The sequence below is a fragment of the Primulina tabacum genome, chromosome 14, assembly GCF_025594145.1.
Source record: "Primulina tabacum isolate GXHZ01 chromosome 14, ASM2559414v2, whole genome shotgun sequence".
Lineage (NCBI taxonomy): Eukaryota > Viridiplantae > Streptophyta > Magnoliopsida > Lamiales > Gesneriaceae > Primulina > Primulina tabacum.
This window is the reverse complement of record NC_134563.1, coordinates 17,705,802-17,728,968: the sequence shown is the minus strand read 5'-3', so window position 1 is coordinate 17,728,968 and position 23,167 is coordinate 17,705,802.

Sequence of the window (23,167 nt, the reverse complement as noted above, 5' to 3'; positions counted from 1 at the left end):
GTCTCCTAGAAACTGACAAGATCCACTTGTACTTTTACGATCAAGCTTACATCCTACATAATCTGCATCTGAATATCCAACTAAATTGAAAGTAGAGTCTTTAGAATACCATAACCCAACATTTTGTGTGCCCTTAAGATATTTCAAAATTCTTTTAGCAGCTGAGATATGTGATTGCTTATGATTTGCTTGAAATCTAGCACACATATACACAGCAAATACAATATTAGGGCGACTGGCAGTTAGGTATAACAATGACCCTATTAAACCTCGATATAATGTCGCCTCAACTGATATTCCCCCTTGATCAGTGTCCAATTTTACTGATGAGCTCATGGGAATATTCGCAGCTGAACATGATTCCATGCCAAATTTCTTTAGCAGCTCCTTTGTATATTTAGTCTGACTGATGAATGTACCAGTTTTCAGTTGCTTCACTTGTAGTCCAAGAAAGAATGTCAGTTCACCCATCATGCTCATTTCAAACTTATCCTGCATTAGCTTAGCAAATTTCTCGCATAATTTGGGGTTAGTTGACCCGAATATGATATCATCAACATAAATTTGAACTAATAAAATGTGATCATTCTTAGTAAATTTGAACAAGGTCTTATCAACTGATCCAACAGAAAAATCATGATCAGTTAGGAATTTTGAAAGAGTTTCATACCAAGCTTTGGGAGCTTGTTTAAAACCATATAAAGCTTTGTTCAAATGATATACATGATCAGGAAAGTTGTGATTTACAAAACCTGGGGGTTGTTCAACATATACTTCCTCTTGTAGCTGGCCATTTAGGAATGCACTTTTTACATCCATTTGATAGACTTTGAAGTTCTTGTATGATGCATAAGCAAGAAACATTCTGATTGCTTCCAGTCTTGCAACTGGAGCATATGTCTCATCATAGTCAATTCTTTCCTCTTGCCTATATCCTTGTGCTACTAGTCTCGCTTTATTGCGCACAACTGAACCATCCTCGTTCATTTTATTCATGTACACCCATTTTGTACCTATAACAGTTTTTGAAACTGGTCTTGGAACTAAGTTCCAGACATTGTTATGAGTGAACTGATTTAGCTCTTCTTGCATTGCATTTACCCAGTTAGGATCAGCAAGAGCTTCATCAGTTTTCTTTGGTTCTAGTTGTGAGACAAAAGCTGATAGATAAATAAATTTAGCATTTGATTGCGAGTTCTTACTGGATCAGATGGATTTCCTATTACCAGCTCAGGTGGATGTGATTTTCTCCATCTGTACTCAGTATTTGTTGTATCAGCAATTTCTTCAGTTGGTAACTGAACACAGTTTTCAGTCTCAGTTGGTGCTTCGTCAACTGGTATTTGAATGTTATCATTATGCTCTATCAACTGATCATTAGGAATGGCTTCTGGTTCAGCTGATTGATCTGACACTTCTGGTTCGGGTGTTTGGAGATTGTTTTGATTAATATGATTGTCTTTTTCATTATCATCCTCCAAACTGATATCTGTAAATCGATCAACTAGCTCAACTTGATCAGTTGGCTTATTAGTTAGTTCAGTTTCTTTGAAATCAACATGAGCTGATTCTTCAACATTTAGGGTTTTCTTGTTTAAGACTCTATAAGCTATACTAACTGATGAGTATCCAAGAAATATTTCCTCTGCAGATTTAGCATCAAACGCTTTTAAATAATTTTTACCATTATCAAGAATAAAACATCTGCAGACGAATATTTTGAAATAAGTAATTATACTTTTTCTTCCATGCCAGATCTCATATGGTGTATTCATATGATTCTTTTTAATGATTGATCTGTTCTGAGTATAACACGCAATGTTTACTGCCTCTGCCCAAAACCTTTGAGAAATACCAGAATCAGCAAGCATTGTTCTAGCAGCTTCTTTAAGGGTCCGATTTCTTCTCTTAGCTACACCATTTTGCTGAGGAGTTCTGGCTGCTGAGAGCTCATGCTTAATTCCAGCATTCTCTAGAAAATTTGAAAGATTTTGATTGATGAATTCAGTTCCTCAATCTGATATGATTCGATCAATTCCAACTGATTTTTCATTTAAAAGTCTTTAGAAGAGCTTTATCAGTTGTGAAGCAGTATGGTCTTTAGATTTGAGAAAAATAACCCAAGTAAATCTTGAAAAATCATCCACGACTACCAAGGTGTATTTCATTCCCCCTAAGCTCATGACTGGTATAGGACCAAAGAGATCCATGTGCAACAGTTCTAAGCATCGGGATGAAGATTTACAACCCTTGTTTTTAAAAGAAGATCATACTTGTTTACCATACTGACATGCTGAGCAAAGTTTTTCTTTTGAAAAGTCTATTTTGGGCAAACCAGTTACAAGTTCATGTTTACTCAGATAGGCAATGGATTTAAAGTTTAGATGATTTAGTCTCTTGTGCCACAACCAGTTTTTAGATGATTTGGAAGCAATAAAACAAACTGGTGCATAAGTTTGATCATTCCAACTGACTTTATATGTGTTTCCACAACGTTTGCCAGTTAGTATGATTTAAGCAGTTGAAGTTTTGACTGAACATGAGTTTTTGTCAAAATGTACTGAGAATCCACTGTCGCATAACTGACTGATGCTGATCAAGTTATACTTCAGGTTTTCTACTAATAGAACATCTTTAAAAGTAAAGTTACCATGGATAAGCTTACCCTTACCCACAGTTCTACCTTTGGAATTGTCCCCAAAACTGATATTTGGACCACTGTATTTGATCAGTTGAGATAGCACACTTGCATCTCCTGTCATATGTCGCGAACATCCACTGTCCAAATACCCTATTGAGTTCTTTTTTGTACCTGTTACCTGCAGTCACACACATAATATAATTTGGTACCCATATCTATTTGGGTCCTGAACTGATTAGTCCTTTAGGAACCCATACTTGGATTAGTCTAACAGCCTTTCCAGTATCTGTATTCCAAATGGTTTTTCTCGACTTTTGTGTGCTTGTGTGGTGTACGAATGATATAATATGTGTTTTAGCTTTATTCAACTGATTGTTCAGTCTATATCTCTTCTGAACTGGCTTGCAGTTATAGTAATTGGAATAGCCATTCGAATAGTTTTTGTAAAATCTCTTTGATGACTGACTTTGTGAATCAGTTGAGAATTTTTGACTATAACAAATCTCATATCTTCTAGCCTCGTTCATATTCTCAGTAGGTTGCTCAATCAGTTTACTGGACTCAATTTGTTCTTGTACTACTGCTGATTTGACAAAGTGAATGTATTTCCCTTTGTCTATTGTTAGCTTTGGTTGAGTATCATTTGAATACATTTCTCCTTGAGTGTTGAACCCTAAACCAGTTTTTTCAGAAACTGATTTTTGTGAAATATGCATTTCATTTAGTGCAGTAGATGATTTGTTCCAAGAGTGAATAAGCTCAGTCTGTTTTGAGTTTTCAAGCATCAACTTCTGTATTAATGACTGATTTTTGTTTCTTTCTGCTTTTAACTCAGCAATTTCCCTTTTTAGACTCAACCCATCGACTGATTCATCAGTTTTGGTTTTATTGTCTGCGGGATCAGTTTGCTTTGCTTTGATTTCTTCAAATGATGATGCAAGATTTTGATACTCATTTACCATGTCATGTAGTGTTAGAATGAGTTCTTCTCGTGTGAAATCACTTGAGCTGAAATCAAATAACTGTTGGCTAGATGATTCTTCTGCTGAATCATTAGCCATCAAGCACTTTACTTCCTCATCATCACTAGAACTGCCTGAGCTTTCTGGTTCTGACTCTTCACTGTCAGTTTCTGCCCATTTAGATTTGTTTTCTTCAGCTAAGAGTACCTCATGTTTCTTTCTGAAGACCTTCTTATCTTCCTTGGATCTTCTTTTGCGTTCATATGATTTCTTTCTTCTGTCAGTTGAGCCTTGACTGTCCTTCTTGGGTTTAGGACAATCAGCAATGAAGTGACCTGATTTGCCACAGTTATAGCATGCATTTGGTTCATCTTTGGAATTGTTTCTTTGGTATGTCTTCTGGAAGTTCCCTTGATTCTTTCTCATAAATCTTCCGAATTTTTTGATGAATAATGACATAGCATCATTACTCAACTGATCAGCAGATTTTTCGACTGAACTGATTGGTTCAGTTCTGACAGCACCTAGAGCAGTTGTGGCTGCAGGGGTGGATGGTTCTCCTTCTCTGGTCTGCAGCTCGAACTCATAAGCCTTTAAATAAGCAAATAAATCATGAAGTTCAATCTTGTTTAGATCTTTGGACTCCCTCATTGCCATGGTTTTGACATCTCATTCCTTGGGAAGACCTCTCATTATCTTTAGTGCAATCTCTTTGTTAGTATACACTTTTCCAAGTGCATTTAACTCATTGATGACACTGCTTACTCTTTCATCATACTCATGCATCAATTTTCCTGCTTTCATTTTGATGTTATCAAACTTTTGCATAGCAACAGAAAGTTTATTTTCCTTGGTTTGATCATTTCCTTCATACAGCTGGATCAGCTTCTCCCAAATTTCTTTGGCTGTTTTACACATCTTTATTTTGCTGAAGGTTACTTTGTCCAGCGTTTTGTACAGAATGTCTTTTGCCACATTATCAAGATTTGCTTTTCTTTTGTCTTCAGTTGTCCATTCATCTCTGGGCTTTTCTATTCTTTGTGGTGCCCCTTCTGTTATGGCAACTGCTGTATTTGCTTTTAGAATCTTCATGGGTCCATCAGTTATGACATACCACATGTCATCATCTTGTGCAGCCAAATGAGCCTGCATTCTGATTTTCCAATCATCAAATTCTTCTCTAGAGAACATGGGAATTTTGTTGAATGAATTCATGCTGGCAAGTTTTTAGATCAAAAGTATTCACGAACAAAATTCAACCGCTCTGATACCACTTGATAGGATCGATTAACGTATCAAGAGTGTTTAGAAGGGGAGGTTGAATAAACACCCACAATTAAAACTGATCATTTCGAATTTTGAGTTGATTTTGGTGACAAACTGATTTTCGGAATCTTGTTGGTCAATGACAATCAGTTAAACTAAAGTAGTTGCGGAAAATAACTGACTGAAAGATAGAATACGAAACTGAAATAAAGTAGGCAAAATTTGTTTCTGGATGTTCGGAGAATTTAATTACTCCTACGTCACCCTTTCTATCTCACGATAGGACATCCACTAAAAGACTTTGATCAAATACAAGAATTGTACTGACACACTTCAGTTTGGACTTAACACTGCCAAAACTAAAACTCTTAGTATTACAGAATGTTCTCAGTGCGTAACTGATATTAGCACTATCGAATTTCAACGATTATTACAACTTGCTAATGAGCTCAAATTGTAGCCTTAGCTGCTACGAATATATAAAGTAAGATTGAGCTAAGATTTTTACAGAGTGACAGCAAGCTTTTGAATAATGTTGACTCTTTTTTCTATAGCTATTCTTCTGTCATATTTATAAGCTTCTTTTCTCCAATGGTAACTTGAGATGAATTTGAATCTTTGTATCCATTGATTATTCCTTGGACATTGTTTGCTTCATTTATTGTGATGCGGCGTCTTAATTGCTTTCGCCGAAATTTTTTTTTTTAAGCTGTATTGATTGAAGTGCGGCGTTGCAATCTTCTATGTCTCTTGACGGTTGATTGTTCTTTCCCGAGATATGTTCAGTTGAAGGGTGCTTAGCATACGGCTGAATATATCAACTGATCAGTTTCCAACTAATCCTGATAAGTCAGTTGATTTCAGTTATTAAGTCCAGTTGCTGAGTTCAGTTTACTTGATCAGTTGGTTCGTATTTTCAGTTGATTCATATTTTGTCAAACGCCGGAATTTAGTTTCCAACACTCTTGGTTGAAAATCTCTGTTATAATTTAATTAGCATTAGTCAACTATGCGTAATGAGTACTCAATAACTACAGAAGCGCACATACACAGTTAAAGATGCTAATGAGTCTATAGTCTTAACCGGAAAGAGAGAAGGCAACACTTACAAAGTATCATAAAACAAAGATCATGTTAATGTTCCTACATGTTTAGTTGCCTCCCTAAGTTATAAACATTGGTTATGGCACAAGAGATTGAATCATCTTAACTTCAAGTCTATCAATAATCTCAAGAAGCAGAATATAGTTGATGGTTTACCTGATATTAGCTTCGTTAAGAATCATGTTTGTTCTGCATTTCAACTTGGAAAACACGTAAGATCTAGCTTTAATAATAAAGGTAATAAATCAACATCAAGATATTTGGAATTATTGCATATGGACTTGTTTGGTCCAATCTCTATCATTAGCTTAGGGGGAATGAAATACACACTTGTTGTTGTTCATGACTTTTGTAGATTTACTTGGGTATCTTTCTTGCTTGAAAAGATCAAACCAGTGTCCTCCTGATCAAGCTTCTGAAAAAGATTCAAATCGAAAAATCAGTTTTTGTCATTAAAATCAGAAGTGATCGGGGCATTGAATTTACTAACAAAATTCTTGAGTTATATTTAGATAAATAGGGTATTCATCATGAATATTCAGCTGCCAGAACACCTCAACAAAATGGAGTAGCTGAGATGAGAAACAAAACTCTTAAAGAAGTTGCTAGAACAATGCTAGCAGATGCAAACATCTCTCAGCACTTCTGGGCAGAAGCAATAAACACAACGTGTTATACACAAAACAGAACCATGATCAACAAGAAGCATAATCATACTCCATATGAGATATGGAAAGGGAGTAAGCCTAATGTATCATATTTTCAAGTGTTTGGGTGTAGATGTTTTGTGCATAATAATGGTAAAAATTATTTATTAGCATTTGATACAAAATCAGATGTTGGACTTTTTCTTGGATATTCTGCAGTAAGCAAAGCATATAGAATTTTCAATAATAGAACTCTTAACGTTGAAGAATCTATTCATGTTATCTTTGATGAAGATAGCAGTGCTCCTGAAATTTCTAACTTGTCAAATCTAAGTAACAGATTAAACATAATTCATCTGGAACTGGATAGTGAAGATGATGCAGAACCAAGTGTCAAAGATGCTCAAAATCCAGAACCAGACATTCATATGGTAGAACTAGTAGATGACATTCCAGAACCTACTACTGTCTTACAGACACAAGATTTATCAGAACTAGCAGATGACATTCCAGAACCTACTACTGTCTTACCTAAGCATGATCCAAATCCATTAAATCAGGAAAAAATCCCTCTAAACCCTTTTGTTTGGAGAAAATCACACCCTCCATCATTGGTTATTGGAAACCCAGCAGCTCCTTTAAGAACCAGAAGGCAAATGATAAATAAATATATGCATGCTGCTTTTATATCTCAGGATGAACCAAAGAAGATTTAAGAAGCTCTTGTGGATCTCAGTTGGATTGAAGTTATCCAAGAAGAGCTGAATCAATTTAAAAGAAATGAAGTGTGGTTTCTTGTACCTAGACCATCTCATCAAGCAGTTATTGGAACTCGGTGGGTATTTAGAAACAATCTAAATTAAGAAGGTACTGTTGTTAGAAATAAAGCAAGACTGGTGGCTCAAGGTTTCAGACAAGAAGAAGGAATAGATTATGATGGGACCTATGCACCAGTAGCAAGGCTTGAAGCAATCAGAATATTCTTAGCCTTTGGTGCTTTCAAAAACTTCAAAGTTTATCAGATGGATGTAAAGAGTGCCTTCCTAAATGGTCTTATGCAAGAAGAAGTTTACGTTGAACAACCCCCAGGTTTTATTGATAATTTCTTACCGCATCATGTCTTTAAATTACACAAAGCCTTGTATGGTTGAAAGAGGCATCTAGGGCTTGGTATGACACTCTTTCACAATTTCTTGTCAATCATGATTTTACCATCGGCACTGTGGACAATACTTTATTCCCATTAGTTAAAAATAAGCACATTCTGTTAGTATAGATTTATGTTGATGATATTATCTTTGGGTCAACTAACCCCAAATTGTGTGAAAAGTTTGCTAAGATAATGCAGGAACAATTCAAAATGAGTATGATGGGAGAATTGACATTCTTCCTCAGACTGCAGATTAAGCAACTCGATATATTAATCTTCATACACTACAAGAAAATCTTAATTCCACAACACATCAAAGACAACGGTTTTTTATGAAAACCGTTGTGCTTTGTCTTTTAACAACGGTTTCAAGGAAAACCGTTGTCGTAGGCTCAAAAAACCCGCTAAAAGACAACAGTTTCTTAAAAATTCTTGTCGTTGATATGTCTACGACAACGGCTTTTAAAAACCGTTGTCTATGAGCTTGTTTTTTTTTTTTTGCTACGACAACGGTTCGTTGTCTATGACCGTGTTTTTTATTGTCTACCACAACGGTTTTTAAAAACCGTTGTCGTAGCCCAAAAAAACACGCACATAAACAACGGTTTATAAAAACCGTTGTCTATGTGCGTGTTTTTTCTTGGCTACGACAACGGTTTTTAAAAACCGTTGTCTATGAGCGTTTTTTTTGGGATACCACAACGGTTTTTAAAAACTGTTGTCTATGATCGTGTTTTTTTCGGATACAACAACGGTTTATAAAAACCGTTGTCTATATGTGGTTTTGTCAAGGGTCAAAGACAACGGTTTTTTCAAACCGTTGTCTTTCAATTGGTTTTATTATAACTACGGCAACAGTTTTTTTAAACGTTGTCTTTTATTAGTTATTTAAATGGTTAACGACAACGGTTTTAAAAAACCGTTGTCGTAGAATTTTTTTTTAAACAATTTGTAGTGTTATGATACACACTTGTAATAAAAGAGATAAAAAAGAGAAGAAAAAGATAGAAAAACCAAACCCATTCCCGCGCTACGTCGCCCTCTTCCCCCCAAAATCTCAACCCGACGCCGCCGCTTCTCAACTTGAAGGAAGACCGGCCGACCACCGTGCGATATAGCCATCAACTTCGCTTATCATCGAATTCTTTGCTCGATTTCTTTCTCAAAGAATCCAAAGCTCTTCAAGCCAAGGTATGCTTTTCTTTTATCTTTTCATTTCCCTTTTCCCCCAAATTTAATGAAAATCTGGAATTTGCAGTAGTACGAGAAAGTAAGTTTAGCTTATAATCCATCATTTATTTACTGATTAAAGCAATATTTGGATTCACTTTAGAGTTCATACATTGTTGTTTGATTTCTAACATGATAATTCTTGAACGTCTTTAGGCTATATGTTAACTGCTTACACTTTTAAATTTTCAAAGTGTTTTATTTTGATATATCACTAAGAAACCTATATTTTGAGTTAATACTAATAATAATTATTTCTACCAAATTTATCGAAATATAATTCAGTGGGGAAAAATCCAAAATCCCTCCGGTTACTTTAATTGAGTGCAAAGATTCTCTCTCTCTTTTGCCAAGCAACCATATTGATCTTGTGAGGTTCGTGTCTGGATTTCTTTTATTCTTCTAATTTGCTATTCTTGGTCATTCTCTATTGATTTTTTTTTATTTCACAAGCTGTTTGTGAATATGCCCAAGAGATTAGATGTGAACTCCATTAATTTTTTTTACTTGTTTTGAATAAATTGGACAGGAGCGCTAGAATTTTGCATTCAAAATGGATTGAGTTACAAGTATTGACTCAGCTTGGTTTATGTTTGGATTCTAATATTTTAGCTGTCTTGCTTCCAACTTTCACCCCAATTCTCTTCCTTTGAGGTTGCTACATGTTTCCAATACAGAGACATTTGTGTGGTTGAGCTAAAAAATAAACATTGCTTGAGTTCTTCTCATGTTCCCTTGCCAAAGTAAGTTAGCTAATTCTGTTCTTTTTATTTTCTTGCTTTTGCTGTTAGTAAATAAATTGCATACAAGACTATATTTACGAATAGGTATGCAAAGTATTGATGAAGTGCTTTGTGTTACAATGAACCAAATCAATCATTTTTCTATTTTCTTCAATAATGCATGGTATAGTATTTCCAACTGAATAAGTGCTTTGTGAAGTGCTTTGTATTCCATTTCTGTGTCTATTCATGTTGATTTGTTCCAAATATTCCAATGCATTGTATAGTATTTCCAACTGCACATGGACCTATATATAAAACATTGGAAAATTAATCTTGATTGACAGTGGACCTGAAATTTAGAGAATGAAACTTGATTCGTAGCGATATTTTTTTTGTTTTGATTTTTGCCAGCCTACTTTTTCATCATAAGAATGGAACTGAAGACTGAGCAAATGCCTCAGAGTTTTAGGAATTTTATTTCTTTCAATCAAGTCCCTGAAAAATATGATTTACTTCAATATATAGATTCCTTAGAACTTAAATGTTATTCGTTTGTGAATTGATGTTATGACTTTCTTTCGAGTATATAAATGTTGTTTGTGTTGGATGGAAATTTTCGGGATGTCCTACTTATGGGGAGATCATGCCGAAATTACTATTTTCCTCAGTATATATTAGTTATGACTTTATTTTCGTCTCTATGCACCATTTGTGTTAGTTGCGTTTCCAGTGCATGTCTTGCTTGCAATCTCAACTCTTACATGGGTTTTTAATGGGCTTTCTATGTGTGGATTATATGGCAGGGGAAGGTTTTGATGCATAAATGTTGATGAGGTTTGAGGAGATCGAGGCCGATGATGACAAAAGATTACAGTATATCCGTATTTTCTGTATGAAAAATTTTGATATTGTGGGACTCTACTGCCACATTGCCACGTTGATGACGAACATGTATCAAGGTCAATTGCAATACTAAATTTAAATTTGTAAAATTTTTGTTTATCGTTGACATATTTTGGATTATGGATTTTGAACATAACATAGTCACGAATTTAACGTGGTAAATATTTTGTTTTCGATTGTTATTTTTGGTTTAATTATTATTATATATATATTGTAAATTAAAAGAAATTTAATACAAAATTTTTACCTTATGAAAAAAATTATTAACGACAACAGTTTTGAATTCTATTGAAGAAAATATAAAGACAACAGTTTTAAATTGTTGTAAATTCAACAAAACACTACGGTTTTTAGGCGTTGCAAAACTGTTGTCGTTGTTACAAAAAACAACGGTCTCAAAAGTGGCGAAACTGTGGTCGTTCATATATTATGACAACAGATTAAAACCATTGCAAAACTATTGTCAATAGTGCTAGATAACAAGGGTTTAAAACTATTGCGAAACTGTTGTCGTTGGTAGATAATACAATGGTTTAAATACGTTGCAAAACCGTTGTAGTTGGTATAAAAGACAACGGTTTAAAACCCTTGCAAAACCGTTGTCGTCGATAGAAAATACAACGGTTTAAAACCGTTATCGTTGAAGACACTTTCAACAACACCCTCAGTTACAACAGTTTTAAATGGCCTAAACGACAACGGATTTTATCCGTTGTCCTTTGGCGTTTTTGTAGTAGTGATAATTCAGGCTAAGTACACAAAAGAACTACTGAAAAAGTTTTGCATGGAAACATACTCTGCTGCTTCCACTCCAATGAGTTCATCTACTAAACTTGATAAAGATGAAAGTGGAATGACAGTAGAGGTAACTCAGTATCATGGTCTTATTGGCTCATTGTTATATCTTACTGCTAGTAGACCTGATATTATGTTTGCTGTTTGTATTTCTACAATATTTCAATCTAACCCTAAGCAATCACATTTTATTGCTGCTAAACAAATTTTGAAATATTTGAAGGGTACTCAAAATGTTGGCCTATGGTATCCAATGATTCCTCTTTCAATCTTATTGGATATTCAGATGCTGACTATGCAGGTTGCAAACTGGATATGAAAAGCTCTAGTGGTTTTTGTCAATTTCTTGGTGATAGGTTGATCTCCTAGTTCAGTAAAAAGCAGACTTCCATAGCCACGTCTACTGCAGAAGCAGAATATCTTGCTGCTGGAAGTTGCTGCTCTCAAATACTTTGGATGCAACAACTTAAGGACTATGGAGTTCAAGCCTCTAAATCACCTATATTTTGTTACAATACCAGTGCTTTAGCAATTACACAAAATCCAGTACTTCATTCCAGAACGAAGCACATTGACATCAGACATCATTTTATTAGAGATCATGTGCAGAAGAAGGACATTCTTCTGGAATATGTCCCTACTAATCAACAAGCAGCAGATATCTTTACAAAACCTCTTCCGGAGACTAAGTTTTTTTATTTCCGAAATGTTCTTGGTTTAATTGATTTGTCGTAACTACTGATTACTATTTTCTGATCTTTATGCATTAAGTAGAAACAGTAGCTAACGTAGTACAAGAAGTATAACAAAATGAACTGTTTCATTCATAAAATCAGATGCGTTACACCAGATAAACAATTACAATTGTTGATATCAGTAGTATTGAAATTTAGAGTAGAAATCCTAACTAGAACCTACTTAAATCATCCCCCTCTCTTCGCATGATCGTGGTTTGTGAAAGGGATGATTTCGCAGCTTAGATCTAATATTATAGAATAATCTAACTGATTATTCAGTCTACAGATCTAGCAGTTTGTTCCTGGTCTTCATCCTATTTAGAGCGAGGTCTTCCAACATCTTCTTACGGGACGTCGCAAGTTGTCTTTGGAACTCCCTTGCTTTATCCGACTCCGGAGCAGACTCTGTTGAACTGCTTGCACAATCCATTTGTTAAATGTTTAAAATGTCTTAGTTTGTTTCTTTGCAGGTATATATAATTATCATCGGGCTAGTTGAAGAGTCACTTGACCCTTCACCTCCTGCGTGTTTCTATTGGAAGAATTTCAAGAGTCATCTGTTCTTCCTTTTGATCTCCATTTTTCTCATTTAATATTTGTTTATTTGCATTAATTTAGGGGAAACATTGTTTAATTGTGAATTTTATTTCCGTTTCAAGTCATATACAGAAGGAGATTTGTATTTTCGATGAAACAATGTGTCTACTGGGCTTTGTCAAAAGTGCTTGATATATTTCAGTACTTTATCACTTCCAGTAGATATTATCATAAAACAACAAATTCTCTTCTGAATTTTTAGTAACCGCTTTGGACAGCCCGCCTTTTATTTTTTTTTAAATCTTTTAAATCATTGATTCACTGACACTCATCTTTTAACTTTTCTAATCTGACTGTAAACATATTCACACGTGTCCTTATGTTTTCTCTGACGGCTGTACATTTTGAATTTTAACCGCTTCTTCTCTCTCTCATTTCACTTTTACGATTACAGATTGTTGCATACTTGCTACTGCTTTCTCTCGAATTTCTTTCTAAAACAAAATCTACTTTGAATCCTTTTCACTTACAGGAAAATGGCTGAAGCCTATACACTCAATGCTTATCAAGTCAACTTCTCATCAGTACTCACCATCAAGGATGAAAATCTCGTCAAAATGTTCAAAGCCATTGAGAAATCTGGTCTTAGAAAATTTCTGGAATCACCCGCAATCATTTACAAGACCACCCTCCTGGATTTCTATGCTAAAGCAACCATTGAGGATGGAAAGATCATATACTCTCAGGGAGATGCGTCAATAACCATCGATGCTGCTCTTTTGGGATCAACTTTCTTTCTCCCATTCTCAAGTAACTTTGAATGTTCTGTTATTACTAAGGAGGAAATGTCTACTGCTCTTACCACCTTCTCGGATTCTGGATAGGAGCTTTCTCCCTCTTGTTTTAAGAAGCTTCTGAAAATGGAGTACTAAGTACTCGCTGATATTGTTGCGAAGGCAATTCTGGTAAAAGCTGGCACCTTTGATAATTTGACCAAGAAAAAAGTCCAAGTGATGATAGCTATTACTTCTGAAGCAAAAGTTGATTGGAGTCGCTTCTTTTTCAAAATCATGAAGGACATGATTTTAAGGAAGGGTATCGGTTTTGCTGTCCAAATCAGCAAGTTGCTGAAATATAACGCCCCGAAAATTTAAAGGTTCACGCGAACCACATGCATACGATTTATTAAATTCTCTTGCATTTTAATTAATTGTTTTAATTGCATAAATTAATTATATTGTGCATGTTGACATATTTAAAATTATATTTTCTACATTGTAGCATTAAAATGTAATTTTAAAAGGTTATTCGTGTTGCGATCGAGGAACGAAAACCGAGGGCTGAAAAATAGAAAATGTTTTTATTAAACAATTATTTTTAATTATTTAAATTAAGGGTGATGTTTTTTCTTATTTTAAAAAATATGGGGTTTTGAGGTGATTTTATACGCCGGAACGTAAATTTTATTGGTGTTGGTTTTTCAACAAAAATGCGAACGTTTTGGCAACCCGGCTAATAAATTCACAGATTTTATTAAACAAAATATTTTTAATATTTAATTAAGCACTAATGGGCCTAACTTGTATGCTTAATGGGCCTAACCTTGGTTAGTACTTAATTAACTGTTTAATATGTAAATTAGACCCCATAACCCTACACTTTTCACACGCCACTTTTCAGAATTTTGCACTCCAAAATCTCTCCAAAAACACGGCACACACACTCCACAATTTGGTAGAAAATTTCGTGAGTTTCAAAGAGGAATTCAAGCCAAGATTGTCGTCGTCGTTCTTCGCAATCGTCAACGAGAAATCGTGCGTTTAAAACGCAAAGGCACGCCATATTCTCCTTTTACTCATCATCACACCATAGTATTTGTTTATGCATGATTTTTAAGGAAAAACATATGACAAGGGTTGAATTTTCGTAACTACATGCCTATGTGTTCTGAATTTGTGTTTTTGAATTCCAAAATCATGTTTTATATGTGTTAAAGGGGCTGCCATGATTAGGACATGTTTAGACATTGTTTTACATGAATTTAGAGGCCTAGAACACACCACACACGCTGGTAGAACAAAACAAAACAAGCTGGAACAAGTTGTTGTCTTAGTGATCATGTGGTTCGGTTTCAAGGGTTTGGTGGCTAGGCATGGGTTCGGCTCTGGACCAGGGCTAGCTAGGGACGTGGTTGAGTCAAGTGAAGAGTCCTAGCCACGCTAGGACTCAAAAATCAAGGGCTGGGAGGAGTCCTTGTCATGGTGCAAGCTGAGTGCAGCAAGGACTCCACCCGAGAAGCATGGTGCAAGCTGGTGCCGCAACTTGTTGTCATGGATTAAGGGGGTTCGGTTTTTATGTTTCAGGGACTAGGGCTTGTTTGGCTGGTTCCAGGGGCTAGAAAAGATCGTGGGTGATTCAAGGAGGGAGTCCTAGCCATGCTAGGACTCGTGCTCAAGGGCTGGGAAGGAGTCCTAGCAAGCTAGGACTCCCACCCGAGAATCATGGAAAATCGCGTGCAGGGTCTGTGCTTGTTGTAGGCTCGTGGGCATTGTCCAGGGGGCCTGGAGTGGGTCAAGTCGAGTCCTTAGGGTCCTTAGGGGGTGCACAAAAGGTTGGTTTGGTGGCTGGGTTCGTTGGTAGGGGCAGGGAAGCTTGATCAAGAGTCCTTGGCCAATAAGGATTTCTCGGCCAGCTTATGGTAGAGGAGTAGGGGCTCGTTTTTGGGTTTTGGGGTGTTGTCTTGTAAAAATTAGGATCCAGTAGGTTAATTTAGGATGTTGGTCAAGTTTTGGATCAAATGAAAGTTGGCTCGGGGTCGAAGATTTTGTGTCAATTTAGGGTTTTAACTAATGAAAATTGGAAAAAATGGCTCATGGGGGTCGAGTCGTGGTCCATAAGGGCTAAAATAATATAAAAAAAAACTAAATTATGAATTTAGGAATTTTATATTAAAGTTTGGGATTATTCGGGATTAAAACGCATTAATACGTCACATTTAAAGATTAATTTAAAAGTCATCGAATTAAGCTAAATAAAAATATGAGAAAATTCATGTAGGCTTAAATAATTATTTGGGACATGTTAGAGTCAATGAAATTAAGAAAAAGTCAAAAAAGGGAAATTATACGTCCAGGGGTAAAACGCTCTTTTTACACCTAGAAATTAGTAAACGTCATGGCAGTGCCCTGAATGCTGTTTTATGTGCTATTATGTTTACTTTCTATAGTTATGGATTTTTATGATATTATGATTATTTTTAAAATGTTTATGAAATGTTCATGGTTAAATTATGATTTTTAAATGTCTAATGAATTTTTATGATTTAAGGATGACATTTAAAAGACATGTTGCATGCTTGGTTTAAAATGAAAAATGTTATATGCATGATTTTTATAAAGTGATGATAACATGTTGAAGGATGTGAAAGGATTGTGACTAACACGATGATATGTTGGAGATATCATGAGGGTTATGGTCCCAGTGGGAGCCCGACGATCGTATTTTATTGGATACGGTTATGTATATGATGATATGTTAATACGTAAGGCCAAGGCCCAGTTGACGGGTGAGAGTGTCGCTGGTGTCCCCGCCGCTCAGTACTGTGGTTACATGTAGATGGATCCAGCCCAACACGTATATGAAAGTCACAATCAACGATCTGAATTCAACAAACACGAACATGAATATGAGGAAATGAATATGTTGGTATGAATATGAATATTTTTATGTTTATATGAAAATATTTATGCATAAGATTATGAAAATGTTTTTATTTAAAAGTTTTATGCATCTTGAAAATTTTTACGAAAATGTTTATGTTTATGCATATTAATAAAAACGATATTTTAAGTATAAGTATTTTTCACTGTTATATGTTAGCTGTATTACGTATTATTCGTTATCAAGAATATGACGTGTTGAGTCTTTAGAATTATTAGCTGTGATTGATGCAGGTGATATTGATTATGAATATGATAATGGAGGTCTTGATGGTTGATCTGACTGGACTGAAGGTGCACATAACCCGAGGACCGACACTAGTTTTCCGCACTATTTATTATTTATGATTTTAAGTAATGTTAAAAATATTTTTACGTCTTTTATTTATGTTATGAGAGATTTTTGAGAGGTTATAGTATAGGCTATACTTTTCAAATAATGTTTTTAGGTTGGTAAAATGTTTGACGATTTTATGCTTTAAAATATTTTCCTTTGAATTTTTAAATGGCAGTTGGATGTTTATTTTTAAAATGATGTCTAAAATATTTTATGGTTCGGCCGATGCTAAGTGAGGTTAAAAAAAAAATTTCTAGTACTTTTTAATCAAAACGAATAAGCAGACGTTTCAGTTGGTATCAGAGCAAAAGTCCTAGTAAAGGGTTGTGTCACAATCAGTGCCAGGAAGATCAGTCGTCAAGCCTCAATTTGTAAGTTTACATGCTTTATATGATTTATATGTTGTTACCTACATGATCAAATGAATTATATGTTCACGTCACATGTTTAATAGCTTTATGATAATTTATGATTTATATGCTTCATGGTTTTTATATGTGATACGATATGAAATAAGAAATTATTTGATTTCAACGCATGTTGGTTTTGTGGTGGAATTGGACTATGTTTATTTTTGGGTTTTAGTATTGACGTTCTACTTTTTGGACTATAAGTTAATCGTGAATATTATGAATGTTTTTGGGACATGTTGATTTTTCTAAGAAAATACTGATAACTCGTGGGTACTAGTTGAGTTAATTTTGGGAACTAGACATAAGGAATAGTGATTCGAAGTTTGCGATTATCTTTGGAAGTAAGAAACACTACAAGAAAAAAGGCCTACAACAACGGTTTTTAAAGCCCCTGTTGTTTAAGGGTGCGCTCAAAGACAACGGTATTATTCTGTTGTTGTAGCTACCATTTGCGAATCCTACAACATTAGCGACGGATTTATGTAAAACCGTCGTCTTCAAATATAGCGACAATTTGTTCATGAATTCCGTCGCTATTTTAGCGACGGTTGTATCATGGCTTCCGTCGCTAATATTTTCGGTAAAATAAAAAAAAATTACTTTTAATAATTTAATAAATCTAAACAAACTTACAATATTACTATGATAACATAATTCATGATCTTAACTAACATTTAAAAATTTACCAAAAATTAAAGACATAAAATTTACATTAAATAGAAACTAAAATCGTGTAAGAGAGAAAAATTTGAAGTGTTGTGAAGTGGTAAAATTGTGTAAGAGAGAAAAATTTTAAGTGTTGTGAGGGAGGGGTAAGAAAGTGGATCCAAAGTGACGGTATTTATAGAAAATTATGCGACGCTTATTGGTTAAACCTGTCGCTATTAGCGACGGTTATTGATAAATTCGTCGCTAATAATGGCGGCATTTTCAAAATTTAAATTTGCGACGGTTTGTCATTTGACCGTCGCTATATTTAGCGACGGTAAAGCTATATTTGTCGCTAATATTAGCGACGGGTTTAGTAAAACTATCGCGAAATGAAATCATGCGATGGTTTAACTTAACCTGTCACTAAATGTAGCGACGAATATGACAACAGTTTCCAAAAAACACGCTAATAGACAACAGTTCGCAGAACCGTTGTCATAAATGCTCAAAGACAACGGTTCTATAAAACCGTTGTCATTGACCCTAAAAACTGTTGTCTTTGACCCACAAAAGACAATGATTTTTATAAAATCGTTGTCTTTTTCCTTCAAAAGACAACGATTTTATAAAAACTGTTGCCTTTTGCTTAAAAAAACGCTCTACGACAACGGTTTTAACTAAAACCGTTGTTAAGAACTTTTTAACAACGGTTTTAGTTAAAACCGTTGTCGTAGAGGTGTTGTTGATTTAAAAATTTGTTGTAGTGAAAATGTATAAATTGAGATTTTAAGTTTGATAAAAGATAAGGTTGTGTATTAGGATTGATTTTGGGTGAATAATTTTAAAATTATCGAAATTTTGTTATGGGAAACCAGTAGAAGGAAATTAAGAATGATAAGAACTTATGGGTTAACCGTAGGATTTTTGAAATTAAGGACCAAATTAGGATGCTTTTTGAGGAAATTAAGAATTAATTTGGTAAATATTAAGGAATTTGGGGATTAGTTTAGCAATAAGCGATAATTGAATGTTTTAAATGATAGGAATTTTTAAGTATTTAGACTTTTAAGAATATTTGGAACCTTAGAATATCTTGGGTTATAATGTTATAAGGAATGTTGAATCAAATGTTTTTAAGGATGAATCGATATTAGGCTTGAAAAATCTAAGCATTAGCAGATGCGTTTGGGATTTAGGATTGAAATACGATAAGTCGACGAATATTTTGGGTATAAAATAAGAAAAGTAATAGACGATAAGTATGGTCATCCATCTTTTAATATTGAGAATTGTAAGAAAAATTGAAATTCGAGGTTATAATAGTAATAGCACTAAGTCATTTGGGTCTTTTTAAGTTGCGATTTGAAAATAAGGATTTAGAAGGTAAAATTTAATTGGGATCAAGGAGACGTAAGGACATTCTAGAATTTAAGTTTTATCAGAGTAGCGCAACGGAAGCATGGATTTTTGGGATACTAAAACTAAGTCTAACTTTGAGTTATCGAGGATGAGCGAATTTCGAGGACGAAATTCAATTTAAGGGGGGAAGATTGTAACGCCCCGAAAATTTAAAGGTCCACGCGAACCACATGCATACGATTTATTAAATTCTCTTGTATTTTAATTAATTATTTTAATTGTATAAATTAATTAGGTTGTGCATGTTGACATATTTAAAATTATATTTCCTACATTGTTGCATTAAAATGTAATTTTAAAAAGTTATTCGTGTTGCGATCGAGGAACGGAAACCGATGGCTGAAAAATAGAAAATGTTTTTATTGAACAATTATTTTTAATTATTTAAATTAAGGGTGATGATTTTTCTTATTTTAAAAAATATGGGATTTTGAGGTGATTTTATACGCCGGAACGTAAATTTTATCGGTGTTGGTTTTTCAACAAAAATGCGAACGTTTTGGCAACCCGGCTAATAAATTCACAAACTTTATTAAACAAAATATTTTTAATATTTAATTATGCACTAATGGGCCTAACTTGTATGCTTAATGGGCCTAAGCTTGGTTATTACTTAATTAACTATTTAATATGTAAATTAGACCCCATAACCCTACACTTTTCACACGCCACTTTTAAGAATTTTGCACTCCAAAATTTCTCCAAAAACACGGCACACACACTCCACAATTTGGTAGAAAATTTCGTGAGTTTCAAAGAGGAATTCAAGCCAAGGTTGTCGTCGTCGTTCTTCGCAATCGTCAACGAGAAATCGTGCGTTTAAAACGCAAAGCACGCCATATTCTCCTTTTACTCATTATCACACCATAGTATTTGTTTATGCATGATTTTTAAGGAAAAACATAGCACACAAGTTGAATTTTCGTAACTACATGCCTATGTGTTCTGAATTTGTGTTTTTGAATTCCAAAATCATGTTTTATATGTGTTAAAGGGGCTGTCATGATTAGGACATGTTTAGACATTGTTTTACATGAATTTAGAGGCCTAGAACACACCACACACGCTGGTAGAACAAAACAAAACAAGCTGGAACAAGTTGTTGTCTTAGTGATCATGTGGTTTGGTTTCAAGTGTTTGGTGGCTAGGCATGGGTTCGGCTTGGGACCAGGGCTAGCTAGGGACGTGGTTGAGTCAAGTGAAGAGTCCTAGCCACGCTAGGACTCGAAAATCAAGGGTTGGGAGAAGTCCTTGTCAACAAGGACTCCACCCGAGAAGCATGGTGCAAGCTGGTGCAGCAACTTGCTGTAATGGATCAAGGGGATTCGGTTTTTATGTTTCAGGGGCTAGGGCTTGGTTGGGGTGTTCCAAGGGCTAGGCAAGGTTGTGGGTGAGTCAGGGAGGGAGTCTTAGCCATGCTAGGACTCGCGCTCAAGGGCTGGGAAGGAGTCCTAGCAAGCTAGGACTCCCACCCGAGAATCAAGGGAAATCGCGTGCAGGGTCTGTGCTTGTTGCAGGCTCATGGTCGCCGTCCAGGGGGCCTGGGCCGGGTCAGGTCGAGTCCTTAGGGTCCTTAGGGGGTGCACAACAGGTTGGTTTGGTGGCTGGGTTCGTTGGTAGGGGCAGGGAAGCTTGATCAAGAGTCCTTGGCCAATAAGGATTTCTCGGCCAGCTTATGGTAGAGGAGTAGGGGCTCATTTTTGGGTTTTGGGCTGGTTTCTTGGTGAACTTAGGGTCCAGTAGGGTAATTTAGGATGTTGGTCAAGTTTTGGATCAACATGGTTCGGGGGTAACTCGTGAAAATCGAAAGTTGGCTCGTGGTCGAAAATTTTGTGTCATGTTAGGGTTTTTAACTAATGAAAAATGGAAAAAACGGCTCATGGGGGTCGAGTCTTGGTCCATAAGGGCTAAAATAATATAAAAAGACTAAATTATGAATTCAGGAATTTTGTATTAAAGTGTGGGATTATTCGGGATTAAAACGCAGTAATACGTCACATTTAAAGATTAATTTAAAAGTCATCGAATTAAGCTAAATAAAAATATAAAAAAATTCATGTAGGCTTAAATAATTATTTGGGACATGTTAGAGTCAATGAAATTAAGAAAAAGTCAAAAACGGGAAATTATACGTCCAGGGGTAAAACGATCTTTTTACACCTAGAAATTAGTAAACGTCATGGCAGTGCCCTGAATGCTGTTTTATGTGCTAATATGTTTACTTTCTATAGTTATGGATGTTTATGATATTATGATTATTTTTAAAATGTTTATGAAATATTCATGGTTAAATTATGATTTTTTAATGTCTAATGAATTTTTATGATTTAAGGATGACATTTAAAAGACATGTTGCATGCTTGGTTTAAAATGAAAAATGTTATATGCATGATTTTTATAAAGTGATGATAACATGTTGAAGGATGTGAAAGGATTGTGACTAACACGATGATATGTTGGAGATATCGTGAGGGTTATGGTCCCAGTGGGAGCCCGACGATCGTATTTTATTGGATACGGTTATGTATATGATGATATGTTAATACGTAAGGCCAAGGCCCAGTTGACGGGTGAGAGTGTCGCTGGTGTCCCTGCCGCTCAGTACTGTGGTTACATGTAGATGGATCCAGCCCAACACGTATATGAAAGTCACAATCAACGATCTGAATTCAACAAACACGAATATGAATATGAATATGAGGACATGAATATGTTGATATGAATATGAATATTTTATGTTTATATGAAAATGTTTATGCATAAGATTATGAAAATGTTTTTATTTAAAAGTTTTATGCATCATGAAAATTTTTACGAAAATATTTATGTTTATGTATCTTCATGAAAACGATATTTTAAGTACAAGTATTTTTCACTGTTATATGTTAACTGTATTACGTATTATTTGTTATCAAGAATATGACGTGTTGAGTCTTTAGACTCACTAGGTGTGATTGATGCAGGTGCTACTGATTATGAATATGATAATGGAGGTATTGATGGTTGATCTGACTGGACTGAAGGTGCACATAATCTGTAAGGCCCGAGATTATATCATTTTAATCCGAGATTATTTAATTTACGAATTTTGGAATAATGAATTAAATTCCACGATTTTTGTAATTAATTAGGATTGAAATGGAATTAAAAAGAGTTTTGAGGACCAAATTGCAAATAGTGAAGAATTAAGGGGCTAAAATGCAATTTTGGGACTTGAGTGGGACACTTGTCATGCAACTTGATATATAAAGTCCAATTCTCCTCCATTCTTCAGCCAAGGGAAACGAGAAAGAATACAGAGAATTCATAAATTTTTATTTTGCTTTGAATTGTGATTTTTAAAGAACCGTATATCAGAATTTGAATCCGGACACAGTACTGTACTCCTCTCGTCGACAGCTACAACCAGACGTAAGTTTTATTGAGTTCTGTTATCATTTCAAATTATGATATTGGAGGAATTATTATTTGATTACTATTAGGTGTTCTGGAAATACTACACATCGTAGAATCGAAACCGGATTGAAGAACAGATTGATTATGGAATTGTTATGATTTTCTGATTATATTGATTGAGATTGGTCAGATTTGAATTATTGATTGATTACAGATTGTAGCGGGTATGGGTTATGATTTGTAATTGATATATGTTGATATTGTATTGACGGGGATATCGAGATTGTTCCGTTATGCTGTTGATTTTGAAATAAATTCAGATTAATCAGATTCAGTATTGAATTGGGAATGGAATATTGATATTATGATTCTCGATATGTCGTTTCAGATTTAGAGACACAGTCTTGAGTTCAGAACTGATATTGCTTCAGATCGAGACTACGAACGAAAGGTATAAGTCAATGTGGTACTGGGAGATCGACTCAAGTGGGATATACTTGAGTTTCCCTAAATCACATATTTCTTATTATTATGT